Source organism: Cicer arietinum, chromosome 5 (assembly GCF_000331145.2).
Source record: "Cicer arietinum cultivar CDC Frontier isolate Library 1 chromosome 5, Cicar.CDCFrontier_v2.0, whole genome shotgun sequence".
Lineage (NCBI taxonomy): Eukaryota > Viridiplantae > Streptophyta > Magnoliopsida > Fabales > Fabaceae > Cicer > Cicer arietinum.
In genome coordinates this window covers 16873885-16886518 of record NC_021164.2, presented here as the reverse complement: position 1 = coordinate 16886518, position 12634 = coordinate 16873885, and the positions used below count along the sequence as shown (strand labels likewise).

General features: G+C 34.5%; 1 long non-coding RNA gene across 1 annotated transcript; it reads left to right on the top strand.

The window, feature by feature from the left end:
* The first annotated feature begins 1075 nt into the window (after window positions 1-1075).
* Window positions 1076-2130, top strand: LOC113784416 (uncharacterized). The gene is made up of 2 exons (XR_012163292.1): window positions 1076-1470; window positions 1605-2130. It is a non-coding gene; the product is annotated as an uncharacterized lncRNA (long non-coding RNA).
* Window positions 2131-12634: the final 10504 nt, after the last annotated feature.

Below are 12634 nucleotides of genomic sequence, written 5' to 3'. Positions count from 1 at the left end.
TACGAAGCCTGTCTAAAACGCTTGGAGGGTGAGGCCAAAGATGTCCTCAGCGAAGCTGATTTTCTTAAGGAGAAATTGAAGGTGCTCATCAAGTTTACTGTTTACTGTGTGTATATTACTTTACTGATTCTTTAGGATTCAATTCAAACCATTAGTGGTATATTTGTAACGACTCAGCACTACTTACTTTGTTTGAATTTATGGGTGATATGTGTTTTCTTAGTACATACTATATTGGTAATTGGTTTTTTCTGAAATATAGTATTTGAAAACACATTCCAAGTTTGAAGCATTTCAATTCAAATGTATTTTTCATGGTTGTATAGAGAATGGTTGACGTCACACTTATACCATATTTTAATCTATTGTGAAGTGTTAGATATAAAAGTTACATATGCTATTACAACAATTTAATAAATGCTGGACAAAATTCACTTGGATACATGTATGTGTTATTTTGCGACTTGTAAAAGCTTTCAAATCATTCAAGAGCCATGACATACTTGATTTGGAAGCTGCATTTTCTCATGGAGTTATTTAAACATCAGTTTTGTTCTGTGTGACATCAATTCTCCCTTCACATTTTTAATCTCTCCTCTCATTTGATTCCCAAAGAGGACTCCTCTTAAGAGTTATATTACATATGCATAATGGAAAGCCTGAAACTAAAATAAATTTTTTTCCATATCTATGACAAAGAGTTGCTACCCTTTTCAATGCGTCCAATTAGAGATGTGTATGTTTGAAATAATAATGATGAGCCCAAAGAGCTGCGTGGCCCAACCTCATTAGGCATTATTGTTTAAAGTTGTGGTGTTAGATAGCCCTCTATGGTAGCGGAGGTTGGATATAAATAGAGGTAGAAAATGTATACAAATTCAAACACCCGTTGATTTAGAGTTATAGAGGGATATTCAACAGTATTATGTATTTTCTTTCTGTTATTCCCTAATTTGAGGTCCAGTTTTATCAAATTGGTTCACAATTGCTTTACATTTTAAAGTTATGGTTGTCATTGTTTGTCGTGGAGATTTGAAGTTTTTATTTTATCAGAAATGTCGTTATTTTATGAAATACTGGTTTGATTAACTTCATTTTGTTGAGTGTGCCATTATGTTTTCTCCCAAAGCCTAATTAATTATTTACAATATAAATATTCAAGATTGATGAAGAAGAAAGAAAACTAGAAGCGACAATTAAAGAAACAGAAAGACAAAATGCTGGAGTAAATGTTGAAATGAAATGAAGCAACTTGAGTTAAAATCAAATCGCTTCAAAGAATTGGAGGAGCAGTATATTTTTCACTCTACTTTAAAAATATTATATTTCACATAAAACAATCCATAGCTCAAGATACTAAAAAATCCCTAATCTCAATAAATTTTCTATGAACCTTTTTTCCCTTTATTCTTTGATGTGTACGGATGCTTGATTTCAATGATTGGTTTTACATGTCTGAATGTGTAACAGGTATTGGCACGAGTTTAATAATTTTCAGTTTAAATTAATTTCGCATTAGATTTGTAAGTTTTTTATTTGTTTATACTTTATCTTATTACATCGTATTGAGAATCTTGAGATGCTTTTGTTTCAAAAACTTTAAGCAACTTGCATAAGTACATCTGTGTGCTGTCTAATTTTGGAAAAAAGTGAATCTTCCAAGTTTGAGCTTTGTGCAAAAATATTTCAATCAACAAGAGAAGAGAGATGCAATTTTGGCCAAGATTGATGTTTCACAAGCACATTTAGAATTGTTGAAGAAAACAAATGTGCTCAATGACGCATTTCTGATTTCTCATGATGGAGAGTTTGGAACAATTAACAATTTTCGGCTTGGTATTCTTCCCAAAATTTCGGTAAGATGCCTAGTGTGTTGTATTTAGCATTTCTAATGTTGTGTCAATGTGTTGTTATAGGGTTGGATTTTTTCCTTGGAAGTTGGAAACTTATTCACTTAAAATAATTGATGAGTTACTAGCTTATGTGCAAATATTGTCTATAAGATTGCTGTTTTGAGTTACTTTCTCTGTAATTATTTCATTCATAACTCTGTTTCTTTCGTACTTTGCTCAATTTTCAACTCTAGGTGCACTTGCATATGGCTAAGTTAAATTTATTTTTATGTGGTTATTTTGTTTAGTATCATATCAGATTAAGCCTTAGGGACAATTGTATGTTCAACAATTTCATTATTGCACTGGTGTCCATATACACTTACATTAAGACATATCCAGAAATATTTGGAAAGTATAGCTCTGGATGGTCATGACAACCCATAGGCTATTGATAACAACCTATGCTGTTTGAGATGTTTCAGTTGGATTATAGTTTAATATGATATTATTACTACGGAAAATAGTAGTATATTTTGCTTTCACTGTCCAGAATATTTTGGTCCGAAGGTAACTGTAATGGATGTTGATAAAATCAGATAAAAATCAGATAAAAATTTCATGAAATCAAACTTCACCCCATCCAAAAAATCTATCAAAAAACCAAAGTTCACCCAATCTAGTCCTAGACTTTTATAACTATCATAATCCCAAACCACACTTTCACCTCCTCCTCACTAAACTCTACAATCAACTGGCTACCGCCACTTTATTAACTAATTTAAAATTCAAGTTGTTAATGCAACGACAACTCACCAATTTAGATTGAAAGTGCTGCTCAAAAATATTTAAAACAATGTCTTTAATAGGTTCAACCCCTTCCACCGTATCCCCTACTACTTCAATACTCATAATTGCTTTATACCTCCAACGAACAACCATAATATCATGATCTTTTTTAAAAGTTTGCATCACCTTCCTTTAACCACTGAATTCTAGAGCGTTGCCATATAACACTATTGTTTTACCTTGAGAGAAAAGCTATTTTGTTCATCAGTTCCCTACGCTATTCCACTTCAGCACTGATAAAGCATTAGTCTTCGCTCGAATATCTAATCTTTGTAGCTCTTTTTTTTACTTTCTTCAATCTTTGTCTCTAAATTGATTGCGTCAACTTGATGCCAAATGCACAAACTTCTTTTGATTCCTTTCAGTTTTTCCTTTAAAACAAAGTTGCCTCACCCATCCATATTAAAAAATTTCCAAGCCTCTTTAACAAACACTTGATATCCATCAAGTTATGACCAACATTTCAATATTCTGAACGATTTAGGCCCCTAATTGATATCAACATCATTGAGCAAGATATGATAGTGATCAGACAAGCCTCTCTCTAATGCCACTTTATACACAATGACCAAGAGTTGCACCAAATATTGGATAACAAGAAATGATCCAACTAACTCATCACCCCATTTCCCGTTTTTGAGCAAGTAAATGGTCTTTCATGTAAATGAAGATCTACCAACTCTGATTTAGAGGTAAATTCATTGAATAAAGACATGTCATCCTCTCTTGTCGTGGAATCCATACATTTCCTTTCATCCTCTAATCAATGGAATTAAAATCTCCACAAACACAATAATTTGAAATCCCCAAATCACAAATTTTTCCTCCCAACACCAACCAAAGATCACATTTCCTCCTCAAATCATGAGGCACATAAATATTAGCCAAGAGAATTCTTACATCATTGTCTTTCCACACGCCCACCATAATAAGCACATGATTCACCACAACTGCAAATTGATTAGGATCCCACATAATTAATAAACCTTTAGAGCTCCCTTATGACCCCCTAAAAGAATATTCTACATCTTTAGACCCAAATGAACTTACTTGGGACCTTGAAGCATGTACTTCTGCCAAGCACATTTTCTTTCTTAGTTTATCCAAAGCCTCCACTAACTTCATCCCCTCTGTCACATTCACTCTAGTCAAGTTTTTCCATTTCGGGAAACACAATTTATCACTTTCTTGTTATACCACCTCCATATTTTGCACACCTTCCACCGGTCCCTCATGTTAACACTGCATTATGATACTTGAGATTCTATGTCACAATCTTCCATAAGAATACTTGCAAGCCCCATTCTTTTTTATTTTACGTTCTAGAGTTGTTTTACACATCTTAGAATTATTTTCACATAACTCCATCAAATCCTACTCATAAAAAGTTACTAGAGCTCTATAGCTCCCCAATCCCAGCACTACGCGAAAAAACGCATATTACAGCGCTTTTTTTAAGCCATTTACAGCGCTTTTTCAAAAAAATAAGCGCTGTGGAAACGAGCGCTGTAAATGATACAACAGCGCTTTTAAAAAAGCGCTATAAAACATGTAAATACAACGCGCGCTTGTTATGCACATTTTACAGCGCTTCTTCACAAAAAGCGCTGTAATATGCACCCCATTATATGAGTTATGGGTGTGCATTTTACAGCGCTTTCTCAAAAAAGCGCTCTAATATGCCCAACCATAATTTCATATATGGGTGTGCATATTACAGCGCTTTCTCAAAAAAACGCTGTAAAATGCCCACCCATAATTTCATATTATGGGTCTGCATTTTACAACGCTTTTCTTGTACATTTTACAGCGCTTTCTCACGAAAGCGCTGTAAAAGGTGCACCATTAAAGCGCTTTAGAACAACATTTTACAGCGCTTTTTAAAAAAAGCGCTGTAAAATGTGTGTTTTTTTTATTTTTATTTTTTTAAACGCTGTAAATTAATTATTTGAAATGAAAAGCGCTTTTTAGCTTTTTATGGCATTTTTTTTTAAAAAGCGCTGTCTTTTATCTTTGTATCCAAATGTAAAACACTACATTGTAGATATGTTTTTAAGAAATAAAGAAAGTGATAAATTGTTCTTGGCACCATATAATTCAGGGTACGTAATTTTATCTTTTTTAATTGATGAGAATTTAATTTATTAGTTGTCTATAAACAAAATTGCTTAACCAATTTTTTGTTGTTGTAGGGCACATTGGGTGCTATTTGCAATCAATGCGGTCTCTGAAGTGATATACTATTTGGATCCCGTGCACGGCGATTACACCAATCACCCCGGAATAAAGAATATGCTCGACACGTAAGTAATATTCATTTATTTCTTACATATATATATTTATATATATATATATATAAATATATATATGTAAGAAATAAATGAATATTACTTACGTGTCGAGCATATTCTTTATTCCGGGGTGATTGGTGTAATCGCCGTGCACGGGATCCAAATAGTATATCACTTCAGAGACCGCATTGATTGCAAATAGCACCCAATGTGCCCTACAACAACAAAAAATTGGTTAAGCAATTTTGTTTATAGACAACTAATAAATTAAATTCTCATCAATTAAAAAAGATAAAATTACGTACCCTGAATTATATGGTGCCAAGAACAATTTATCACTTTCTTTATTTCTTAAAAACATATCTACAATGTAGTGTTTTACATTGTCTGGATCGAGTTTGAACATCGACATCTTATGCGGAGACAAGAATGAGTATTTATTTGACAGTTTCCTCGTGCACACGACCTTCTCGTACAAAAACCTTCAATGAAAATTTTAAACTAGATTAATTACCAATACATTTAATTAATTACAAATAAATGCAATTAAAAGTATTTTTTACCTTATGTACAAGCTGATTACAGTAACACTCAGCTCCTTATGTTCGAGAAGATCGTACATTTGCTCCTTTTCGAGGTATTCAATATACTCATCTCCAAAGATGTCTTGATTCATTTGTACAATGGGCGAATCGTTGCTGCTGCCCATGTTCCTTTTTATTTGGATGTCAAGACACGCCCCGTATTTACCAAGGCGTGGCTGACTTTTATTAGGAGCAGCAGCAGCAGCGACCGATTTTCCCCGATCCAGATTTTTTGTTGCTGCAAGTTTTGCAGCTTTATTACCCTCCAGCCTTTGTAGTTTGGCAGCCCTATTAACCTCCAATTTTTGAGGTCTGCTGCCTTTTTTTGGCTGTAGGGGTGGTTTATTTATTTGGACCTACAAAAATGAGGTAAAATGTTAGTTTATTGAATCTGAAAAAATAAAAAACCTTAGGCAATAAATGTGACAAACCTTTTCGGGAGATGTAACTGATTTGTCCTTGGGAATCTTTTTTTCGAGGGCAACAAGGTGTGTGGGCCATGCCACGTAACTGCCAATAGCGTCGCTTAAGAACTTCATATCTCCATCGTTGTCCGGTATGGGCAACGGTGCAGTTGGTTCGAAAGCAACCGTAGGCGATACTTTGACATGGCCCGCGGGGATCGGAATATTGTGCAATACTTCTCCCGAAGTATTGTGCAATATTCCTTTTCCCACCTTCCGTTGAGTCGGCGAGGACAAGTATAGGACACATGTAGTGACACCCTACATCAATAGTTAAAACATAAGTACAGTTAATATATAAGTTTGTTTAATACATAAGTAATTACATAAGCAAGTAAGTAGTAAGTAATTAATTACCTCGGGAATACTCTTCAAACCGACGTTGCAACTCCCGGTTTCACTCTCCATTTGTATTTCAGGTTGGAGCTGAACCGGAAGTTGCTTGTCTTTATTCGTATTCACCAAGAGTGCCACTTGCTCCGATAAGATTCTGAGCTTCTCTAATACTTCCTCGTTGGAAGGTTTTTGGCGCTTCTCTTGAGGAAAAAAGCTTTTGGGAGTTACGCCAAATCCTTTCCCCCTCACTCGACCGGAATACTCAGGGACATTAAACACTTTCCCAAGAATGTCCCTGCACGTATCCTTGTTGCCCTCTTGAGTTTCAGAACTTTGTTCAATAGTTTCCTAAAATACATGTAACATTAAAAAGATAAGTTCAATAGCATTTTTAAAATACAATATTAAAAAATATTAAAGTGATAATATACTTACACAAAGTTCTACAACTTTCTTGACATTTTCATTATCAACCACTCCTTCTTTGTTAACACGCGCTTCCTTCCATAAGATATGACGACCCAAGGGTTGATCGGCTTGGGTGTCTTTTCTCTATTCGTTAAAATCATAAACAAAATAATACAAATTAGTTACACACTATAGTTTATAATACAAATTACAAGTGATGTTTAATTACTTACAATTTTTTGTTCAAGGCGTGCATATCCCATACGTGATTTCTTGTATGGGTGTTTTGGGTTGCTTGCCCGTTCGCGATTTGCCTTACTAATATTCTATATAAAAAAAAAATAGCAATTGTGTAAAAATTTAAAATACGCTACGAATATGAATAATAAAACACAAATGCTAATAAATTAATCACTTACGACAAACGCCGGGTCAGAACGTTTGGAAACAAATGCACTCCATTCATCCTTTGATATATAATGTTGATATATCTTTGGAGGTTCAGCATTTGTGTTTCCTTCTCTATCTTTTAGATAGAAATTTGAGAGATGGGATCTAAATCCACGATGGATTTTCCCAGCAACTCTCAAAACATATGACTTTCGTTCCTCATCAAGAACAAAAGTGGTCTGCAATGAAAACAATTATAAGTAATGTATTTTACAGAAAAAAAATTATAAATGACAAAAGAGTAGATCAAAATATTTACTTGAATGTCATTCCAGATGATATCTTTGGCATCCTTCAACGCCTTATCTCTCCAGTTGTCTATTGTTATTGGGACATTTTGACGAACAACAGCCCCAATGTAGCTTACAAACATGGAGCTGTTGGGGTCAACTGGCTGACCACTCTCGTTCCAGCCAACCTAATAAACTCATATAGTAAGTACATGCCCTAAACCCTAAAAAAAGATAAAAAAACACACAGCAAACAGAGTATATATAGTATACCTCAAATTTAATGCCACTGCTCCGTGCTTTAATCACCCTTTGCATGATAGTTGCACCACGTTTGACTTCTTTTTCGTAAGTCTTAGAGGTGCCAACTTCTTCATTTTGAACTTCTAAATCTTTGTTTGTATCCATTTAACTACAACAAGTTCAACATGCACTTTAGTATAACATCAACAAGCTCAACATGGATCATGCATTATTATAAACAAACTCAACATGTATCAGTATATCTTAAAAAAGCTCAACATGCATTCTAATGATTACAAAAATTTAATAACATCAATACCTGAATAATGATGGTTCGAAGAAAGACGAAATGCAAAGAAAAGAGGGTTTGCAGAAAGTTCACAGAAATATGGTTCACAGAAATACGGTTTGAAGAAATACGTAATGAGGGTTACGTATTTCAATGAAAATATATTGTGTGAAATGGGAGAGATGATCTTGGATGGAAATAAGGTTCGAAATGAAGGAGATGATCGTGGAAATAAGGTTCGTAAAGGACGGGATGATAGGGTTTGCAAAAGAAGAGAAGAAATGAAGGTTGAGATGAAGGTTACGTAATGAAGAGGAAACTGAAGAGGTAACTGTTATATATACGTAACACTTTTACAGCGCTTTTTATAAGCCTTTTACAGCGCTTATTTTGTAAAGCGCTCTAAAAGGCTTCTTTAGTTAAATTTTTAAAAGGCTCTTTTACAGCGCTTTTTTCAAATAAGCGCTGTAAAAGACCTCCGTGTGTTATTATGTTATTTGAATGCCTTTTACAGCGCTTTTTTCAAATAAGCGCTGTAAAAGACCTCCGTGTGTTATTATGTTATTTGAATGCCTTTTACAGCGCTTTTTTCAAATAAGCGCTGTAAAAGACCTCCGTGTGTTATTATGTTATATGAATGCCTTTTACAGCGCTTTCACACATAAGCGCTCTAAAAGGCTTCTTTAGTTAAATTTTTAAAAGGCTCTTTTACAGCGCTTTTTTCAAATAAGCGCTGTAAAAGACCTCCGTGTGTTATTATGTTATATGAATGCCTTTTACAGCGCTTTCACACATAAGCGCTCTAAAAGGCTTCTTTAGTTAAATTTTTAAAAGGCTCTTTTACAGCGCTTTTTTCAAATAAGCGCTGTAAAAGACCTCCGTGTGTTATTATGTTATTTGAATGCCTTTTACAGCGCTTTTACACATAAGCGCTCTAAAATGTCTCTTTATGTTAATTTTAAGAGGCTCTTTTACAGCGCTTTTCCCAAATAAGCGCTGTAAAAGACCTCCGTGTGTTATTATGTTATATGAATGTTTTTTAAAGCCTTTTACAGCGCTTTTCCACATAAGCGCTCTAAAATGTCTCTTTATGTTAATTTTAAAAGGCTCTTTTACAGCGCTTTTTCCAAATAAGCGCTGTAAAAGGCCTTATTGTTTTTGTGTTTTGTTATGTTATGTTATTTTTTAAACAAGCTCAACATGCATGCAAAACCCACATAGTAGTAACTGGTCACCACAAAAATCCCTTCCTCTTCACCAAACTCTTCTCCTTTTATGCATCTTCTTCACAAACATCAAAGCTTACTCTTTCACAATTCAATCTCCACCTCAACACCCTTTTTATCTCTTTACATTCTCTTTCCTTCTTAAATCGAAACTTAATTGGTATTCAGGATCATTGCCATGTTGCGAAAAATGGGTTTGTGTCTGGTGTTTTTGGGGATTCCCATGATGCGTACAAGGTGTTTGAAGAAATGGGTTTGTGTCTGATGTTTTTTGGATTCCCATGATGCGTACAAGGTGTTTGAAGAAATGGGTTTGTGTCTGATGTTTTTTGGATTCCCATGATGCGTACAAGGTGTTTGAAGAAATTAGGTGTCTGATGAATATTATTTTTAAAGCTTTTTTACAGCGCTTTGTCAAATAAGCGCTGTAAAATGTCTTTTTTACTCACTTTCAAAAGAGTCGTTTACAGCGCTTTGTGTGAAAAGCGCTGTAAAAGGTATAAAACACTCATTATTTTATTTTTAAAAGGATCTTTTACAGCGCTTTTTAAGATAAGCGCTGTAAAATGTCTCTTTATTTTATTTTTGTGTTTGGTTTATTTGGGTTGGGATGACATTAAAAACATTTTTATCATTGTTTATTGGATTAAAAATATTGTTATCATTGTCTTTATCACAATACTTTAGGAGATGATGAATTATTAGAAATGAGTATTCTGAAGAATCTATATATATATATGCACTGAGCAAAAGAGAATCTCTCTATTCAGTTCAGTTCAGTTCATGTAAATTACTAATTTATATTCAGTTCAGTTCATGTAAATCAAGCTAAATATAAAACACTCATTGTTACATGAACTTGGTATAAAACACTCAAATCAAGCTAAATATAAGCAGAAAATAAATTAATCAGAAAATAAATTAATCAGAACTTAGTATAAAACACTCAATTCAGATTACATGCATATTTACAATAACACAGTTCAGATTACATGCATAGCTTATATAAAACAATTAAACATATATATACATTAAGATGCCCTTCTTCTTTTCCTGGTGACATTCACATTTGTTTGTCCATTTACAATACGAAACGATGGATTAATCCAAATTCCCTCATCATGATCATCTCTAAGATATAAACCATCATCAGTTGAATCAATTTCATGTGGTTGTTGTGATGTTGCAAATAAAAGATCATTACCAACATCTTCATCATTATTGTTATCATCACTTATTTTATTGGTCGATAGGACAACAGACCATTTATCATTAGAAGGATCAGTGACATAAAACACTTGTTGAGCTTGCGACGCTAAAATAAAAGGCTCGTCTTTGTATCCCACCCTATTAAAATCGACAAGCAAGAATCCTGACTCATCAATCCGAACGCCATTATTATTATCGACCCACTTGCAACCAAATATGGGAACACGAAACATTGTGTAGTCTAACTCCCATATGCGCTCGATAACCCCAAAATATGATAGATTTGCATATATTGGGTTTTTGTCTTTTGCACTTGAGACATGCATCGCTTCAGCTACGAGAGTGACTCCACTATTTTGCATAGTGGTCTGATCATCTTGTTCTTTGGTATAAAATGTGTAGCCGTTAATAACATAACCAGTGTAAGAAAAGACATGTAAGCTCGGACCATTTGCTAGCCACCTCAATCTATTTGAAATTGATCCGGGGTCTATATCAAATTTTGACATTATGTGATTTTTTAACCATGTTACAAAACTTCGATTGTGCTCTCGAGTTATCCAATTTTGATTCCTATTCATGTTCAAACGAGATAACTGATCAATGTGTATTGTAACATACGGTTGAACCTCATCATCATTGTGCAGAACATACAATTGTGCCTGCTCCCATTCTGTCCTTGATATAGTCAGTAGTCTCCTTCCAGTTATCCCTTCTCCTGATAGTCTTCCCGAATGACGAGACATGGGAAGCCCTATGGATTCAACATTGGACAGATATTCAGTACAAAATTCAGCAGCCTCTTCAACAATGTATCGTTCAGCAATACAACCTTCTGGTCGACTTCTACTTTTTACGTACCCTTTTAATATTTTCATATATCGTTCTATCGGATACATCCATCTCATATAAGCTGGCCCACAAAGTTGTGTCTCCTTAACCAGATGAACAGTAAGGTGAACCATTATATCAAAAAACGATGGTGGGAAATACATTTCAAGCTCACACAAAGTAACAACAATTTCCCTCTGCAATGTCGGTAATTTCTGAGGGTCGATCACTTTACTACAAATTTCCCTGAAGAAGAAACATAATCTAGTTAAGGCTAGTCGAACTTTTTCAGGTAAAATGGAACGTATACCTATTGGTAGCAAATGCTCCATTATAATATGACAATCATGGGTCTTCAAACCTTTTAACTTGAGGTCTTTCATACAAACCAAATTTTTAATGTTCGAAGAGTATCCTTCTGGAACTTTAACTTCGTGTAGAAATTTACATAAAACAATTTTTTCCTTTCTAGATAGAGTATGAGCGGCTGGAGGTAGATATGTGCGATTTCCTTTCTTTACTGGAGCCAGTTCATTTCTTATTCCCATATCGACCAAGTCCAATCTTGCATTGACGCCATCTTTAGACTTTCCTGGAACATTGAGTAACGTACCAATAACACTTTCAAATACATTTTTTTCAATATGCATCACATCGAGGAAATGTCTTACATACAATGACTTCCAATATGGCAATTCAAAGAAAATTGACTTTTTCTTCCACCCAGTTTTCACCAGCTCTCCCGCAAAAGGTTTGCCAAATTTATTGGTCAAACCTTGTACTTTTTCAAGTATTTGATATCCAGTCGGTGCTAAAGGAGCTTTACCTTCCTCTGATTTTCCATTGAATGCATTTCTCCACCCACGATACTGATGACTATAAGGTAAAAATCTACGATGTCCAAGAAACACATTCTTCTTACAATGTTTCAACCGCATCCAATTTGTACTCTCTTCACATATAGGACATGCACACTGACCTTTAATGCTATATCCTGATAAATTACCATATGCTGGAAAATCATTAATTATGCCGAACAACATAACCCTTAAATTGAAACATTCTTTCTTATACCCATCATAAACTTCCACACCTGTCTCCCACATACTTTTTAAATTTTCGATTAGAGGAGTCAAGTATACGTCGATATCATTCCCCGGTTGTTTGGGTCCAGAAATTAACAGAGACAACATCATAAACTTACGCTTCATACATAACCATGGAGGTAGGTTATATATTACCAAAATCACAGGCCACGTGCTATGTGAGATGCTTTGAAGACCATGTGGATTCATTCCATCAGTAGAAAGTGCAAGTCTTAGATTTCTTGACTCTATCCCGAATTCAGGATACTCGTGATCAATTTTTGCCCATTGTGGGGAATCTGCAGGG